General features: G+C 42.5%; 1 protein-coding gene across 5 annotated transcripts in view; it reads right to left on the bottom strand.

The window, feature by feature from the left end:
- The window catches only part of MTUS1 (microtubule associated scaffold protein 1), a 130,658-nt gene extending 117,635 nt beyond the window's left edge, over window positions 1-13,023 (bottom strand). For 2 of the 5 annotated variants that reach the window (XR_011325747.1, XR_011325748.1), the window contains exon 1: window positions 12,618-12,742. The gene's annotated coding sequence lies outside the window, so the exon portion shown is untranslated. Of the gene's footprint in view, window positions 1-12,617; window positions 12,743-12,828; window positions 12,927-12,949 lie in introns of those variants that run through there. The other 3 variants (XR_011325746.1, XR_011325743.1, XM_069789149.1) reach the window with 3 other exon arrangements.
- Between the last annotated feature and the right edge of the window lie 316 nt (window positions 13,024-13,339).

Genomic DNA, 13,339 nt, shown 5'->3' with positions numbered 1-13,339 from the left:
TGGACAAACACATATTATGTGGCATTTTCCCCTTCTGGCACTACACATTCAACTTCTGTGTTTAAAAATGCTACTGGTTTGCATTAGGAAAGTCAGAAAGTTTTAAACATTTCACAGGCAAGTTTTCCTTTGGTTATTCTACATCAAAACCCAGCTACAACTTTAAAAATTTCTCTGTGACAATGAAGGAAAAAAAAAAAAAAAATAGCGCAACAGCTTTGTCATAGTTTAACCCCAGCCAGCAAGTAAACCCCACACAGCCGTTCACTCACTCCCACCCCCAAACCGGGTGGGATGGGAGAGAAACTCAGAAGGAGCATGACATCATATGGTCTGGAATATCCCTTTGGTCAGTTGGGGTCAGCTGTCCCAGCTGTGTCCTCTCCCAACTTCTTGTGCCCCCCCCAGCCTCCTCGCTGGTGGGGTGGTGGGAGAAGCAGAAAAGGCCTTGGCTCTGTGTAAGTACTGCTCAGCGGTAATGAAAACAGCCCTGTGTTACCAACACTGTTTTCAGCACAAATCCAAAACATAGCCTTGTACAAGGTACTATGAAGAAAATTAACTCTGTCCCAGCCAAAACCAGCACAGACTTAAAAGAAAAAAAAAAAAGAACAAAAAACCAAAACCAAAACATCAAAACAAACAAACGAAAAACCCCAAAAACCAAACAAAAAAAGAACACTGAGCTCATATCTACATTTACAAAACAAATACTAGGCAACTAAAAGCTGAATGAACAAGCACAGGGTTGCTATACTTACTCTTTTTAATAGGTTGTATGATTACTCAGTTATTCAATGTTATTTTGAGGCAGTAAAGAAGTTGAATTTGAATTTGCCATTTAAGATTTCTCTGAAACTCTGCTTCTATCAAACAAAATCAGGAAACAAACCTCGCACGCTGAAAGGTTATTAACATTTAAGAGATTCAAGGATCTGCCGCTTTTGTGCGCCATTACAATTGTTCACTCGCAACTATGCACAAAATGGAATGAAATGAATATTGCATTTTTAAATGAAGGGGGGGGGGAAGAGATCATCCAAAGAGATGCAGGGAAGGAGCCAGCACACTACTTCTGCAACTGTTTCATAAGCCTCCTTCTGCTACCTGGAAACCATGATTAGTCCTGGAGATTGAGAAACCTACTTCTGTACAGCATCTGGCTGTACTTACACTTGACAAGCATAAAACTAGTTTTATATGAAGTCATTGGTTGGCAAAACAAAACAGCCATCAAGAACACATTACAACTGATTATTTTTTTTCCCTAGGAACCTTTTTCCCCCACAATTTTTTTAAGAACAAAGTTCTAGGCTGCCCCTCTACAGGAAGCTGGCATTCACTGTGTGTTTATAAATAAGCAAGCAGTTTGTAACAGCAGCTTTGCTCTGACACCAATCAGATAGAAACAAGCTCTAAATATAACTTATGAGGATACTATGGAATGACCTCTACAGAACCAGACTTCTTTTATCAATGATACACATCCCATTACAGATTAGAGAACAGAAAGACTGATCCCAAAGTCCCCCACCCAGCTTCCACAATGTCTTCAATAAGCAAGCTAAACAACTGGAAATACCTGAAAGCCTATGATGGAGTGACCTTGTAGAAGACAAAGCCTTCCCACTTACTTAGCACTGAAAATAGCCCTTTGGGGGCGGGGGGGGAACCCACCATACAGGCTTACTATATTTAGATGATAACTTACCTACAGGGTACCCCACACGAAAGTAAAGGCTGGAGGCGTGCCCACATGCCAAGCTATACTGCTGAAATGTCAAGTGTTCTGCTAGAAGGGCTGCTCTAACCACTGCAGTTCATTACCTTCTCTTTCTCAAACAGTTTTGGGTATATTACGGTCATTCCTGTCAAGGGTCCACAGCGCTTATTTGTCTAAAAAGTGGATTTTTACAAACACGTGTTTGTGACTACACATCACTGTAGAGTAAGGTTTACACACTGTCACAACAGTGCAGTGACCTCTGGGATACCAACAGTTCAGCTTAGAGGAGACACTGCAATAAAGATAGTTGGGCACAGAGGCAAAGAATTATAATACTGGTCACCGCTAAGCTAGGACAGGTGGAAAAAGCCATAGACTGAAAAAAAATCCAGAGACCCCAACTAATACGGCAGGCATCACTGCCTAGTCCTTGAAGCACCCAGCCAACAAGCTACAGGGCAAGCAGGGAAGCTATTAGTCCAATTCAACAACAACAAAAAAGCACGCTCAATACTTTTCTTGCTAAAGTAATGGCTCAAGCTACAATACCTCTTTCAGTAGAGGCAGCTTTTAGCAAGACTTCAGAAGGTCTAATGATACAGCCTTATCATCTAGAAAACTGAAGACAGCTGCTATTCAATTATGACCTTGCAATTAAGTTATTAAATGAACCACCAGCTCAAGCTGGCTGAAATTTGGAACCAGATTTACTACTAACATCTTAAGTGTTGAGATGTGGCACTATTAGAGCAAAGAAGCACACATAAATACTAGTTATGCCCAATACAACCATTACGAAACCTATGAGATATTTGTGACACAAGAGACTTGCTTTATGGTATTTGACTTCGGAGCCCATTTGCTGAGCAGCAGGACACTTTACTACATGAAATCCACAGCACACAAACCCAAATAAGTTCAGGGCAAGGAAAGAAATGTAATGAGTCCTAACCACATACAGAAACAGCTCAGATATCTTGATCTGTGTGTTTGTGTAATAAGGTAGAAACAAACTCTACCATAAGCAGTATACATTATAAAGGCTTTTGGTCATCCACTTCATTATCTCCTGAGAAACTGTCAAGCTCACGAGGTTTGTACTACTTGGTATTAGAACATCAAGGAGCTAAAAAGGGCAAAGAAACCTTTAGGTGAAGCAGTGCTCTGCACAACTCCAAATGAGTACGAGAAGTAGCTATTCATTAGATGAGTTGGTGCAGAGCAAGAACATTCATTCTGCAACTACAGATTCAAGCATACTAAAATAAGTGCTTGGCAAGCCTCTGTCATCCTTCTAGGCAGATACTGAGAGCGCAGATGCCTAAAGGTATCTAGCTGCCCAAGGCCACCAACCCATGCTGACTGCAGAACCAGCCATCATTATCTCCTGGCATCAAGGCTCTGGCTGATTATATTACTATAGTAGGAGACAACACCCAGACAGTTCAGCTTCATAATACTCACCTATAACAATTCCTGAACAGGTGCTATGAACTGTTTACGAGCACAAAACAAAGCAGAGGAAACACATATGCACTACAGGGGACATCTGTAGCTTTGAGACACTAGTAAGGACACAACCAGACCAAAATATCCATGAGGAATTCCTTTCATTTAGGGAAAGCTTGCAAAGGAAGAACTCCAGCAATCTGCCTGTAGATACAAACTTGACAAAAACCTGATTACCTGCAACTGAGCATCAAATAAGATGACCCTCACTGCATTCAAAAGAGTACATGATAAGTATTATATTATGCGAGGGAAGAGTACTTCTCAGAAAGACAATGCTGGCAACAAGTTCATTAAGTTGAGACACATGTTACGTAATAACACATGCTGCTCTGTGAACCATGAATCATATCAGCTGCTTTTCTTCCAGTATTTTCACACTGTTGATGGCAGCTGCTGGTAAAACAGACCTGAAAAGAATGAGATTTCAGACAATGAAAACAGTTCATGCTCCACACTGCTTGAAAGATAAAAGAATAAAGTGCCATAAGTCTGGCTTGCATTACTAAATGAGGAGCAAATCAAATATACAAAATAGCATTCTCTTTAGTGGAAATCTGCAGTAGAGTTTAGCTCCTGCCAACTTACACCTGAAGTACAACTGAGATGATACAGACACCATATGGGCTGCTATCCTGGTTTCAGCTGGGATGGAGTTAATTGTCTTCCAAGTAGCTGGTACAGTGCTATGTTTTTGAGTTAGGTATGAGAAGAATGTTGATAACACTGATGGTTTCAGTTGTTGCTAAGTAATTTTAGTCTAAAGTTCAGGATTTTTCAGCTTCTGATGCCCAGCCAGCAAGAAAGCTGGAGTGGCACAAGAAGTTGGGAGAGGACACAGCCAGGGCAGCTGACCCAAAGTGGCCAAAGGTGTATTCCATACCATGTGATGTCATGCCCAGTATATAAACTGGGGGGAGTTGGCCTAGGAGAGATTGCTGCTCAGGAACTAACGGCATCAGGCAGTGAGTGGTGAGCAACTGCATTGTGCATCACTTGTATATTCCAATCCTTTTATTATTACTACTGTCACTTTATTAGTGTTATCATTATCATTATTAGTTTCTTCTTTTTATATTCTATTAAACCATTCTTAACTCACAAGTTTCACTATTTTTTCTGATTCTCTCCCCCATCCCACTGGGTGGGGGGGAAGTAAGTGAGCAGCGGCGTGGTGCTTAGTTGCTGGTTGGGGTTAAACCACGACAGCTGCCCAGTTACAAATACCTGGTAGAGAGCATACCTGAAACAGGGAGTTGTCCAGATAGTACTAGCATCAGGAAGCACCACATTTCTACAGACATCTTCTAGATATCTACAATACAATAGAACTATCGAGTCAGCATTAAGGGTGTCTTGCAGAGGTGAAACTGGCAGACAAGCCATGCAATTAGGTAGTACTGCAACAGTAGAATATTGCAATCAATAACACTTTCCAAGATTAGATAATAGTCAAGCACAGAGTAATGGTTTTAAGGTCCTTGACTACTGATGGGAGGAAAGCAATAACCACTGCACAAATCAGGTGAGTGCTGCAACAGACGGAGCCTACTTACAATGCCAAGAACCGCTAGGCCAGTATATCCAGAAGTGGCCTGCATCAAACAGCCATAAACAAGCAGTATCAAAGGTGATGTTTACACCATCATGCAACACTGTTGAGATGGACTCAGTAGAGACAGCATCAATGTGAAACTCTTCACATGCTTAGACAGTCAGTGTCAACAAAGAATCCACACGACCATCGAGAGCCTCAGCTATGAGTCAGAAATAATCATGTACACACAGGAAAGAATGACAGATATCCAAAAGGTAGAAAGGAGAAGTTGAATACAAGCATTCCTTTTCCTCTTTTTCTTCACCCCAAAGCAAAAACCAGGGCAGGCAGGGGGAAGAGCCAAAAAGAGCCATGCAGCAATGCAGTAATGGTTTGAACACCAGCACATTTGCAAAACCAAAAGCTGCCAAGCCTCCCAGAGGGAATCACGAAGCCCACATTCAAAGACAGACAAAGCACCACCTAGTTTCAACCAACATACCTACAAAAAAAACAAAAAACCAGGACAGGAACATCTGTAGCAAATTGCACTCAGCCTTATTCCAAGAACTGTACGTAGCATTAAAGACAACTAGGGAGGATTTCTCAAGCATGCCAAACGCAACTGTCCAATCTCTGCAAAAGATTGTCTAACAAGCCAGATTAGATCTCTGTGCTGAATAACAGTATGAAAGGATAATTTCAGTGCTAATTTCTTAGACCAGCTGACCAAGTTCACTATTTCAGTCCAATGCTGCACATAATGCATACACCCAGCAACCAAGGTAGAAGATCATTAACAAAAGTTTGTTTTTACATTCCACAAAGTGGAAACTCTCATACTGCATACAACTTGCTGTAAGAATTAGTTGTTCAAACAACCTGTCCTTTCACCCTAGTGAGTTTTGGTTTTATTTGAGCTTTAGTGTGTTTAATTGTCAGCTTATCTACCAACACAAGTCAGCTTTCAGACAGATCTGGGCCAACAAATCAAGATGGAACAGTTCAGTTTTGATCACATTTAATTACTCCAGTTTCTGGGAAAATTATAAACTGATTTAATTGCTAGAAGAGGACTCGTTAGAAGCTGTGTTTTCTGAAAAGCACAGAACCAGCGCAAATCAGCAGGTTTAACAAGTGTTTAAATAAAGCCTAGTAATGAAGATGTCAGGAAAGTTCATGCTTTGTGACAGGTAAAACTCCATCAAAAGAAGAGTTTAATCTCCAAGTGACATCATTGCAGATTACATGATACTCCTCCAAACAGCACTTCCTGTGGCAGAGAGAAGTGTTAAAAGTCTTTCAAACCAAATTTCAAGTTATTCTCCAATTTTTCTCAAAAGAACATCACAGGAATTCAAGAACAGGACAGTGTCCTGATACTGTTAAAGAAAGTTTTATGTTGATTTGTAATTTAAATAGTGAACTAATGTTTTAGTGTTGATATAAATAATCCTAACATTGGGATGCATACTGCAGATTGGTTTTGGTTATGGGTTAACATCTCCCAAAAGGAGTACCTACCTCAGTTACTTCCAAATGTTCATGGTGAATGAGTTTGCCATGAGCTGTCTTTTTAATTGAGCAACTTAAAGGCCAAGACAGACATGAGAAAACCGCCAGTATGGAATACTGCAGCTACAGAGAAGTGACACTAAGTAACACAGAACTCAAGACACCAAAATTAATAAAATAAGCAGGAGAAGAAAAAAAACACCAAAAAAACCCAAACAAACCCAAAGTGAAAAATATGTCCAGTTTTGACAATTTCCAATCAAACAATCCTTTATACTTCTCTCAAACTAGACACTCAGTTTACAAGTAACAACCAGCTACATATGTAGCTTTTGCTTCACAGACTGGAAGCAATACTGACTACCACCTAGCACAGGTTACCAGAACTCCAGAAATTTTAGATAAAGCTTGCACAGACTTCCAAGTTTACACATTGTATATATGCCACTTTTCTGCAGGATAATTATCTATCAAGCTATTTGTACTTATATCCACAAAGCAGTCTTCCAATTTCTCACCATTTACCCATATACCACTAAAAAAAGTCAAGTTTCCTGCTAATTTTCTGGGAAAAACTTGCAGGTTTTTTTTCCCCAGGCTAAAAGCAATTCTAAAGACATCTGACACATCACAGCTTCATCTGGATGAAAGGACAGGCAGGTCAAAGGGGAAGCAACTAATCTCAAAGGGAGCATATGAGAATTTCTCACAGCAGGAGCCAGTATTCAAAGAACTGCACAGCACCTACAGGCAGAACTACGATCTTCCTGCAACTTGGACCTGCAATAAAGAGCTAGGGTGCTTGCACAGTGACAGGATCGATCATCTGATCAGTGTAATTTTAGAGGCAAGAGGCACCAACAGTTTACTTTAGATCAATTTCCTTGAAGGTCTCTGCATTTCATTTGAAAGAGTGCAGTACCAAAACCAAAAACTGAGTACAACTGCCAACTGACTTCCACAACACCCCTTGCCTATAATCCTGTAAATGGCTCATCAGCCATCCCAGTTCAAGTTATTTCTTTCTTTGAAGAAAATTATTTTCTAGAATATCCAAAACAGGTTACAGAACCTACATCTACAGAGATTTTCAGGACGGGCAGTAATCCTACTTCAATCTGGAGGTTGGAAAAAGTGACCTCCAAAGGTACCTCCCAGACAATTTGTAATTCTGTAAATTAAAGCATTTTTTAAAGAAAAATTCAAACTCGGGGAAAGTATTCTGCAATCACTTCCTGGCTTCCCTTTTAAAGTCACATCACTGGTATTTCAAGTATCTCTAGTAATGACAGTAAACAAAGTATTTCACTACCATGAAAACATTCAAATCAGATATTAAGAGCAAGCACCTCAAACTCTGTCCAAGAACTGATGACTCTTGTAGACTAGGCATTAACAGGATGTGTGCTACGCCTAAGCCAGTGTCAGCAGCATCTTCCATTTATACCTCCAGTTTAAAAGTGGTCTCACAACATGGTGTTGAAATACTACAACTATCTTACCTTTAGCTTTCTCAGGTAAGAGTAATCGCATTTGACTCACTAGGACCATACAGGTAAAACACCAAGTAAAATAAAAAAGGAACATCATGTTTATTGTGAGAATGGGCACACAAACCATAGCTGATGGACAAGTTTGTAGCCATTCTTGTTTCAGAGCATTTTATTTACCAACCCATACTCTTCACCACAACTCTATCAGACTGCCTGCTGGCATACACATCCTTAGTTCCCAAACCTTCCTGGAATGATGGTGCAGCAAAATCTACCTATTTTCTGAATTCTTCAAACAAGATTATTCAGTCTGCTGCAATTCAACGCTACAGACATGGCCAGTCAGCATCTCTCTCCCATAGCCTCAGCTACAACTCCAACAGGAGATGAATGGAGGCAAAACAGAAGTTTAATATTCCCAGCACTAAATACTCACACTCATCCAAGAGTACATCACACTCGTTCATGAGCACAATGACTAAAAGCATTTATTTTTTGGCCAGTTGTATAGATTTACAGCTGATCTCACAAAGGAAAAAGGACCACCATTTCACAGGTCACTCCATCCAGACCTCACAGATGTCAGCTGGTATCATCAAACTAAACTAACAAATCCAGGACACACTATGAAGACCTCACACGTTGCCAGAAGATCAGGGGGAAAACAGAGTTACTTAATATAACTACAAACATATTTTTCATAGTAATGAAAATTCCTCCTTCAATAGCCCTGTTTTTGCTTGAAAAAATGCCTGTGCACCTTCTTCACTGACATGAATGGGGCAAACACAGCAGGGAAACTGGCTCTAGAAGCAAAGTTTTCTTGTTTCTACCTGTTAAGAGACAGTATAGAGAGTATACAGTAAAAGGTATTAGAGATACTAGGAATACCAGCCATTAGAATAAAGTGCTACACCACACACATTCAGATTGTTTTACCCCACCTCAGGGAGTCTGCTGTACAGCTGATGACCACCATCACTCTGAGCAGAAGGACAACCACCACATGCACATTCAGTGGGGTCTGCAGTAGGAACCAGTTCATCAAAACCCAATATGGGTTACAACATCTCAAGTCCCAGTGCCTTGAGTGCACTAGTTTCGTTTCCCTGCAGAATTCCCATATTGCACAGTGAGGTGTATCCACATTTATATTAAAGGCAGAAATGAGCTAGTGTCCATTTTTTAACAGATATTTAAGATTGCAGAAAGAAAAATAATTGTGAAATCTATAAATATTTGAAGATTGCTGAGAGCACATTGGCAACTTAGCCTTTAGATTTCAGTAAACTGGAAGAGCTAAAATAAATTTGATGATGAAGTCAAGCAAAATGACAGACCTAGAGGAACCACCTAAAGAGGAATGACAACAGAGACTGGAGAGTTGATACAAGCTGGTGATGCACAGATCGCATCACAGCCATCCACTAACAGCAGCTTTGGTTCTCCCTGATGCAAAAACTAAACAGGATACTAACTAGAGCAGTTTGAGGTAACTTCAGTGGAAAAGTGCCAGAATCATTAAGGATTCACCCAATTCATCCAAGGGCAGGAAAAGTCAATGAAATAAAACTGGAGTTAATATACATGCTAGGAATGGGGAAAAAAGGAAAATCATACTGTTCAGTAGAAAGTTAAGTCCTGACATAACTTTTTGGTACTCGAAAAAGCCCACTAATGTAGAAGACTAAGACTCATGACTAATATAATTTTGTCACTTAGAGGACAAAGAAAATTATCAAATAGCACTGGGTTTTTTCCAAGTAATAAAGTATACCTATGCATAGCCAATGTACTCCATGGAACAATCTGCGTGACAAGAGATAAAATAGCAAAGCAGAAAAATACTCTTCCACTCCTCTATCAGAGCAACTGCCGAGTCTAAAAACATCATACATGAATTAGGAAAAGGAAAAAACACCACAGTGCAAGTACTCCCTCAAAAAGAACTAAGCTGTTATCATTCTCACTTTTATGTTTGCTTAAAAGAAACTGTACAACAGCCAGTTGTACACAGAACAGCCAGTTCTTTACAAACACGGAAGAAGCACTAACTCGTTTCCCTTTCCACAAGAAATCAAGTAAAGCAGAATAAAGAGCATTAACCTTGTACAGCTTTAACTCCAAACTACTGCACAGACTGAGCATTCCACAAACTCACCAGGTAAGCCTCTGAATTATGGGATAAAGGCAACTTTAAAAGGGCTTGATTTTTCCCAATTAAACAGTAAATCAGAAAATACTATGAAATTGAATTAAGAGAACAAAATGGCCCAAACCGAGGCAGGCACTTTGGGACAGGCAATCACTTTAGTAGCTTCTGCTAGATCATACCACATGTGACACTTTTGCTCACATAGGTATCTTTCAACATCAAACAATCATAATACAGCAGTGGCACACTTTAGCATCTTATATGAATATGTAACATACCACATTTTTATATATATATACATTTATACATGTATAAAATGCATAGATATGTATAAAAACATATGTATGTTTTTATTTTTATATATATAAAATCAGTCCCACACTATCAGCTGGCTGATCTGCATTCCACAGTTCCTATTACAAGTCTAAGCAATTATTTTGCTAGACTGTTGAGACCATTAGCTACCTGACACATTAGATCTCAGCTCAACACTAAGTCCTACAAGTTAAAAAAAAAATAAAAGCCTCCTTATTTTCTTAACAGTCCACCTCTGTGCAAGAATCTTGGCTCTTCCTAAAAAAACCCCCTCACTTCTTCCTTATGTGATTGCAGACAAAAGTTTGAAACCACAAAATGCAAGAGTTAGAAACAGGAGCCCCAAATGCATTTAGAGTGTCATTACTCTGTCAAATCTTGACTTTGTCAAGGCCTTTACATCGCATTTTTGCAGACTTAGTCTTACAGCTGAAATCAATGCCTGAGACATGACTAAGTAAAACACATGAGAACCAGGAGCAGTTATGCATCCAACAGTAAGGCTTGCTATTTACTGAATCTAAATTTCTGAAAAAGATACCATGAAATCCATTTTAAGGTGCCAGCTACTAAAAGTTTGACATTTGTTCAAGTATTTTCAAGTTACGGAATCTTTACACACAGCATCACATTTACCCTGGATGGAAAATGATGCTAGGTAAAGTTTTAACATCAGAGTTATCAGATTATTGTCACTATTTTAGCCACAGTTCTGAAGCAGACTGATCTCAGCGAGAAATCAGAACTCTGCGGTAGTTTAAAAATGACTACATGAATTCTAAATACAACCTTGCTACCACATGTACAATTATGCTCCATAAAAACAGAGCTCAAAAAGCAACCTATTGCTCACCCACGATAATTAGCATTAGAACTAAGCTAGCCCCAGCGGCTGGCACAGTCATGCGAGCCAGCCGCTACAATGCATCGCTGTCGTTCCACCAAAGCACGGTGCACATCACAAGGAGTAAACAATTTTTAATACCTGTCTTATTTAGTAATCCAGACAGTGAACTCCATCACATTGGTCACCACCACCCACTCTGAAAAATCTCAGTGATACGAATCAAGCATGTTAAAGCTTTTCTGCTCTCCAAAAAATAAGTTTCATTATATGAAAAGCTTACCTCTCTTCACCTTAGATAGAGAATTATTACTGTGTATTGAGTCCATTTAGAAAGAGAAGGAAGAAAATTATTAACCATGAATGTCTATTCAATAGTGTAGGTATCACCTGATTTGTTAGTATTAACAGTATTTTACATTATAGCTACTTTTAGACTGTTAGCAGCTTTACAATGCATAGGCAATCGCCAATAACGATTCATTTTACCTAAGTGAAAGTCATTTATCTGCCACAGTGTAAGACTTCATCTTTGAGATAACCCCGTGGTGTGGGGTTTAACCAGCTGTACTCTCCACCACATTACAGGCATAAACCAAACTAACAAAAAAATCCACCAAAGCACAGCCTTAGTCCTGGTGGCAGACCGTCAGAGCCATGTCTGAAGCAAGAACCTACATATCCCTAACAAGAAGGGGATGCTCAGTTCTCTGCTTTGATCATAAAGTAGAAAAACATGGGGCGGGGGCAGGCTTGGGTTGTTTTGAGGGGGGCATTTGCTGGGGCTTTTTTTGTTTTGCTTTGTTTTAAACATCTGCACTCTCACCTTGGCCTTGGAAGAATGGTATCGAGTTTAAGCTCAATGTCCTTTTCAAACGCTGGCTCTCCTCTCCTCGCCAACCTTGCATGATATAAATAGCAGCAAGCGGAGGAGCGAGCATTAAAGATACTCTTTCAAAACCTCAAGGGTGTTAGCGCTCTTACTACAGGACCAAGGCAGTCCACGTGCACGAGAGCAAGCTCGATCAGATTTTAAGCATTTCAAACACTTGAAATGTCTCAGCGTTCAACTAGCTAAAAAGCTACACCAGCAATGTACACTTTCTGTATCTTTAAATATATATTAAAAAAAAAAAACAAAAAACAGCAAACCAACCAAAAACCCAACACACAGCTAACGCCCCCCTGAAGTTTCGACTCCTCAGCCCCGAGGAAAGGCCCCTCGGAGCGGACCTCTCTGCGGCTGCACCTGCACTCCTTACCGGGGCCGTGGCTCGCAGTCACACCTTGCCGGACCACACGCCGGCGCGGCAGGCGGTTAATCGCCAAAAAGAAAAGAAAATAAGAGCAGCACACGCCGGCGGTCGTCCCCGGCCCACGCTCCTCGGCGCCCGGGCAGCCCCGTTATCCGGCCGCCCCCGCGCACCGCCTCGGGAAGCCCGCGCTGCGGTACCGGGGCAGGAACTAATACTTTTTTACACACACAAAAAAAAAAAAAAAAAAAGAAGAAAGTCGGTACTTACGCCGGCACTTACACGCCACCCCTCACTTGTAGCTGCGTTCCACAGGAGAAAACTGCCCCGAACAGCCGCGCCGCGGCCGCGCTTGCCGCCGGCACCGCGGCGCGCCCCCCCCCCCGACCCCGGCACCGCGGGCGCCCCGGCAGCGCCCCCGCAGCCGGCGGCGACGTGCGCGGCTCCCCCCGTCCCGGTCTGCGCCCCTCCGCCACCTCACCAGCGGCTCCGCGCCCCCTCCCGGGCACGGATCGGGCCGTCCCGAGCGAGGCGCCGGCGCCGCCACCGCGCACCCGGCCGCACCTGCCCCGCAGCGGGCCCCCGCGCTCCGCTCACCTCACCTGGCGCCGGGCCGCGAAGCCGGGCCGCCCCTGGGCGGCGCTTTTGTCGGCGGGGGCGCGGGGGCTGCCGCCCGCCCCGGCGCGGAGGGGAGGGGAGGGGGGGGCCGGGCCGGGCCGGGCCGTGCCGGGCCGTCCCGTCCTGCGCTGCGGCGGGCGGTGAGGGAGGCGCAGGTAGCCGAGCGGGGGAACTGGGTCAGTGACTAAAAATACCGCGCGGGAGCGAGGAGGAGGATCTCGCCGCGGCGCCCGGGGAGGCCGTCGGTCCTCCTGGGGGTTGTCGGCGGTGCCGGCGCCTTTCCGGGCGGAGCGGGGCCCGGCGGAGCGGGGGAAAGGTCCCTCCCCGCAGGCGGGCCGGGGCAGGTGGTCACGGCGACCTTGCTGCAGCCAGGC

Source organism: Haliaeetus albicilla, chromosome 1, assembly GCF_947461875.1.
Source record: "Haliaeetus albicilla chromosome 1, bHalAlb1.1, whole genome shotgun sequence".
Lineage (NCBI taxonomy): Eukaryota > Metazoa > Chordata > Aves > Accipitriformes > Accipitridae > Haliaeetus > Haliaeetus albicilla.
Note: the sequence above shows the minus strand (reverse complement) of the source record. Positions and strands in the feature narration are given on the sequence as shown.